Raw genomic sequence first — 6,191 nt, forward strand, 5'->3', positions numbered from 1 at the left:
ATTATTGATTTGCAGTGTTGAAAGGAGCTTGATAAAAACCGCCCACTATTTTACGCCACGGAACGAGTGAAATCCTTCAGAAGATGATATTTTCACAAGGATGCAGGGCCCGAGACTCATAGTTTATAATGTGACGCGTTTGCTGGTGAGCATTTCATAATGCTTATTCCAACACTGGCATTGATGCGTGACCCTTAAATTTTTAAAAAGTTCATATTTATGTCGCATCAACCATACAGCTTCAAAAATGCTTTGAACGGATAACCGAGGTTCTGTCATTTGACAAGAACATGTCGAAACAATCAGTTTTGTCGCCATGTGTGTGTATAACACGTAGGTTATGCTGGTAATAAGGTATTTACCCTCCATGTTCCGAGTTACCCTCTAAATCTGCTGATGTCAAATTTGGCTGTCCCGGTAGGGTTGTCCGTGACGACGCATCTCATTACCGCCGATCCCGTTGTCAACGGTAAATGTACACACCCGACTGCGTTACGTTGATCTTACGTATCAGCCGGGACACGTGCCTGCTGATGTATGCCCATATATGGCATCGAATATTTCGGGGATGTTCATGTAAGAGTGTGCAGGGCTTTGAAGACAGGTACGACGACATGGGTGTCACTGTTGCCATGACAATTTACGTACACGCGGCTATCTAGAGGCCAAGGTCACCTCTTTTCAATTACTCTTTGTGCAGGAAAAGTAAGTGTGTATTGTGTTGTAAGGCTGACGTGACAAACATACTGTTTGTGCTAAATGCCGAGAGATATAAACCCCAGACGAGTCAGGAGGGGAGGTGTCTGGAGGGAACGCACTGATGCGGCACGTAACAATATTCACTCTTTAAGCAAGAAAAACAATAAAAAGGTAACAAATTCAAGAAAACTAACTCCTTCTGTAGAGACCTGATGTAAAGGGTTGTCGGCATAGTGTATATATACCTAAAATAAAAGGGAGTAGACTACTTTTACTCCTGAATAACACCATGTCTGTAAAATAGGGAAAGTGATACCTGTAAAATATTGACTTATTGTTCCTTGAAGATAACATACCAAATAACATACCAAATGTATTCGCATATAAAGAAAGTTCTCAATAAAAAGTACAATCCTTGTACCACAACTGTCAACGAGTATAATCATTATTTAAATGTATATATTTGAACTGAAAATGAACACAGTTTCACGTATTTCCAGGGTCACACATGTCCCTTTGTGTTTACAGATAATATCACACTATGAGGTATAATGTTCACGGTCTGTACAGGGTCCCATTGTTGAACAATCTGCCCTTAATAAAACGCATTTTCTTCTTTTCTTGCCATGCTTGTGTCATCACTGGCTGAAGGAGTTTTTTAGCTTCAATGTCCTGTTTCGGAAGATCTTCTTGGTGTTGTGTATCGTGTTAACATCTACTACAATGGGAAGCTTGCACATAAACGAGAACTCGAAATATGACACAGAAAGGACGATACTAGAAACAGTGATAGGAGCAGGTTTAGATATAGTAGTAGTAGTAGTAGTTGTACGTGATAGTCTGTCATACCCAAGAAAGCCCATGCAAGTCTAGAATATGTGGCAAGTCTAAAGTCTCAGGGCTCCTATTCATTATAGTTTATCTTTTTACTATGAACTGTTTTTTTTCTGTAAAATATGTTCATTGAAGACACTAGTTGTTAGTCTATAGTAAGTGAGTGACTTAAGTTTTACGCCGCCTTTAGAAATATTCCAGCAATATCACGACGACGGACACCAGAAATGGGTTTCACACATTGTAACCAAGTGAGGAATGGAACGACGAGCGAACGCTTTATCCGCTAGGCTACCCTATCGCCTCAGTAGTAGTAGTAGTAGTAGTAGTAGTAGTAGTAGTAGTCTGCTGGCGTGTTGGTTTTCCCCACTGGAAGACTTGGTTCATTCCACAGAATGGATCAGTCCATGCCACACGGCAGCGCTACCGTGCCACTAGACTAAGGCTTAGTCTCTGAATATATATAATTTTGATAGTAACAAACAAGCCCATTTATATTGAAAAGGAGCCCTAGGGAGACCAGAGATTGAACCTGAGGAAATCTAGACTTGCTTTATTTAGGGCTTTAGCACAGCAGAGAGGGCTTGGCAGTAGATGAAATAATGTGGTTCAGGGACTGTGAGACAGACTACCGTGCCACCTGCCTGTGTTGACCGCCCAGGGGCTGGTGTGGGCTACTGTGTTCCGTGGGAGCACCTGCCTGTGTTGACCGGCCGGCGGCTGGTGTGGGCTACTGTGTTCCGTGGGAGCACCTGCCTGTGTTGACCGCCCGGCGGCTGGGGTGGGCTACTGTGTTCCGTGGGAGCACCTGCCTGTGGTGACCGCCCGGCGGCTGGTGTGGGCTACTGTGTTCCGTGGGAGCACCTGCCTGTGTTGACCGGCCGGCGGCTGGTGTGGGCTACTGTGTTCCGTGGGAGCACCTGCCTGTGGTGACCGCCCGGCGGCTGGTGTGGGCTACTGTGTTCCGTGGGAGCACCTGACGAAGGACGACCCGCATGTATGGTCATGTACCGGTGTAGGTATAGTGGACTCAGTATGCTTAGCGGGGATAAGTATGACCTCTGACCTCAGGGTCCGCAATGCCAACACCGAGTTAAATATTTAGCGGTTAATACTGAAATGTTTCATGCTGATGTTGTTGGACGTAAGGCTAGAGGTCAAGCATGGACTTCACTGACCGGAAGGAAGACGGCGAAACCTCAGTAGTCCGACCCCCGAGTTATCAGGAAACCCAACAGTAGGGACGTTTACTGTTCTAATAGTAATAATGAATCACTTTCTCTTGATTCACAGAGCGCTCGGGTAGCCTTGTGGTTAAAGAATTCGCTCCTCATGTCGAAAGCCTGTGTTCGAATATACCAATGTGTGGTATCTCCCGTCGTGCTCCTGCCTAAATATTGGTAAAAGCGATGTAAAACCCAACCTAATCACTCACTTCTGTATTGACAACTATACTTCATAAAACAAGCCTAAATGAGGCAGGTGTCAGAGATTTGACAGTGCCATAAGCCAGTCAGGGAAAAACGTTTCGTTTAACTAAAGTGACCTAAAGTCACGAGAATGGAACGCATCAACCTTCCTCCATTTTCCGGTATCTGACTGCTCTATCTTACAATAAGGTGTATACCGGTGTCTTACTGCTCTATCTTACAATAAGGTGTATACCGGTATCTTACTGCTCTATCTTACAATAAGGTGTATACCGGTATCTTACTGCTCTATCTTACAATAAGGTGTATACCGGTATCTTACTGCTCTATCTTACAATAAGGTGTATACCGGTATCTTACTGCTCTATCTTACAATAAGGTGTATACCGGTATCTTACTGCTCTATCTTACAATAAGGTGTATACCGGTGTCTTACTGCTCTATCTTACAATAAGGTGTATACCGGTGTCTTACTGCTCTATCTTACAATAAGGTGTATACCGGTATCTTACTGCTCTATCTTACAATAAGGTGTATACCGGTATCTTACTGCTCTATCCTACAATAAGGTGTATACCGGTATCTTACTGCTCTATCTTACAATAAGGTGTATACCGGTATCTTACTGCTCTATCCTACAATAAGGTGTATACCGGTATCTTACTGCTCCATCTTACAATAAGGTGTATACCGGTGTCTTCCTACAACAGAATGTGTGAGCGATTACTACACCAGTGTCTGTCGTTGTGACATACCATTTATCTTATAAAGGGTTGTTTGAAAACGTATTAAACGAACGGAAGCGACCCTCGCGTGGTAATCTCGGTATCTGACAAGTCGTTGATAAATGGTAACTGACAGCCTCTCGTGTAGTAGTAATTGTCTGTACCTGGCATTGTAGACTAACAACTAGTCTCTGAAATGAACATATTTTACTGAAAAAAGGGTTAATAGTAAAATAAATTAAAATATAATGAAAAGGAGCCCTGAGACTTTCTTCATTTTCAGAGTCTAAAAACAAATCTGCAGAGGGATAATTTCTTGGAATTTCACATCATGTAGGAATGTTCTTATCACCCATTACTGCTTTAATTGTGTGTGACAGGAATATTTACTGCCCTCACCGCCTCACGGTCCTACTGCCAGCAGTGTGGGCCGATTTTGGGTAATGTGTATCAAGTGTCGCCAAATCTATTTTGAGAGCAAGCAGGGATACCAGTAGACTAAGGCTTAGTCTCTGAATATATATAATTTTAATAGTAACAAACAGGCCCATTTAAATTGAAAAGGAGCCCTAGGGAGACCAGAGATTCAGAACCTGAACCTGGGGAAAGCTAGACTTGCTTCGTCTAGGGCTTTAGCACTACAGGGAAGGCTAGGCTGTAGGGAAAATAATGTGAGTTCAGGGACTGTGAGACAGACTAGGATACCAGCTAAGGGTAGCATCTCTTGATATTCCTATGGCTGGACAACTGGATCTCACCAAAAAAAATTCCAAAGTTATTTATATTCTCCAAAATCCAAAGGTTGTGTCTGCACTATATGTGGAAGTTTAATTGATGTCGCATATATATAATGTAACAAGCAGAAAAAGTCATCAATATCCCCCGCATTGGCAAAATACTCTTCATGTATATGTCAGTTAGTTACGACTGTGTCAAATGTTTTGGTGTGTATATAGCACTGAGTGAGTGAGTTTAGTTTTATGCCACATTTAGCAATATTCCAGCTGTCTGTAAATAATAGAATCTGGACCAGATAATCCAGTGATCAACAGCATGAGCATCGATCTATACAAATGGGATGCAATTATATGTGTCAACCAAGTCTGTGACTATATTACAAAGTGGAAGGAGAGTATTGAAAGGTTTTTAAGTTCTTCTCCTGAATTTTCTAGACTTGCGTGGGCTTTCTTGGATATATTTGCTTCAGGGTCTGTACGACAGACTACTGGCATTGCTGCGTTGAACGATGTCACTGACGTCGTACTGTTGTTTAAAGTCTTCTCGTGTGTAATCTATTAAACAGGCTTTTCCTGGAGTTATTTTTGCTGACGTATCAATCAAATCAAATCAAATATTTATTGTATATATTCATAATTGAATTCAATTCATAATTCAAAATATACAGGAATCATTGTTGTTATGCATTGTTGTTGGACACCGATCTTACAGACCTCGAGACAAACAGTACTGTGAGCTTTGTTTGTGCTGTATGTAATGACTGCTATGAAATTTTCGACGACATTCTACACAGAATACAGAATACATAAACAGTAATAGGTAATATCACTGAAGTCACGATTCATAAGATATGATACAACATTTGTTTTAGTATATGTATTGTTATTCTGCCTTATTATTTATCTCGTTTGTGTAATTTATAGAATATTATCACTGTTTCTACATGGAACGTTTGCGCAATAAATATCTTGTATCTTGTAAGATAAGTGGGATGTCCAACGGAACACTCATTGGGCATTCAACTTCAGGTGAAGCGAATTGAACCTGGACCTTTCACGTGACAAGCACCCGCACTGTCATCCCACAGGCCGTGGGCACAATTGGTCTGCGGAAACAAAGCCGGTGTACTTTCTACGGCCTGTCTGATTCTAATCACTGCACTGCTCACACCCTTATCGCCATGCCCGTCTATTGAGACAGCCATGTTGCACATATAAAGGTTGGTCTTTCTCCGCTCGGTGAAGAATGTCACGTGATGGCGCAAATCCCACTCAATGCCGACCACCGCGACAGCCGAAACTTTCGTTAACGTCGTCACTAAACTGAGACATGCAGCACCAGCAACGCTTTTAATCATCCGCAACTTGGTTGTATTAACCTGTATCGTGGAGGAGACAACAACATAATTATGCATTCACCGTAGGTCACGTGGAAGACCTTACTTGCATCTGCATTTTGCAACCCTGTTCAATTTATGAACCCTGTTCTAGAAGTGTGTTTTAAACTTTGACGTATTAACAAGAGACAGATAAGACACAAAGATCAACCAAATTTAAGCAAAAAAGAAAAAAAGCTTATTTTCGATGGCTTAAGTACGTACATGGCGTTCAATGCACACGGCAGTAACAACACTGCTTTCGGGTAACCTACAGTGCTGCATGTCAAACAACGTCATCGACGACGAAGTACAAAAACAAACCTGTTCCATGTGTATGACAAACAAACCCGATGCATGCGTGTGACGTTGTCGTCGAAGACGATGTAT

The sequence above is a fragment of the Haliotis rubra genome, unplaced genomic scaffold, assembly GCF_003918875.1.
Source record: "Haliotis rubra isolate DU_JTF1 unplaced genomic scaffold, ASM391887v1 Scf53, whole genome shotgun sequence".
Lineage (NCBI taxonomy): Eukaryota > Metazoa > Mollusca > Gastropoda > Lepetellida > Haliotidae > Haliotis > Haliotis rubra.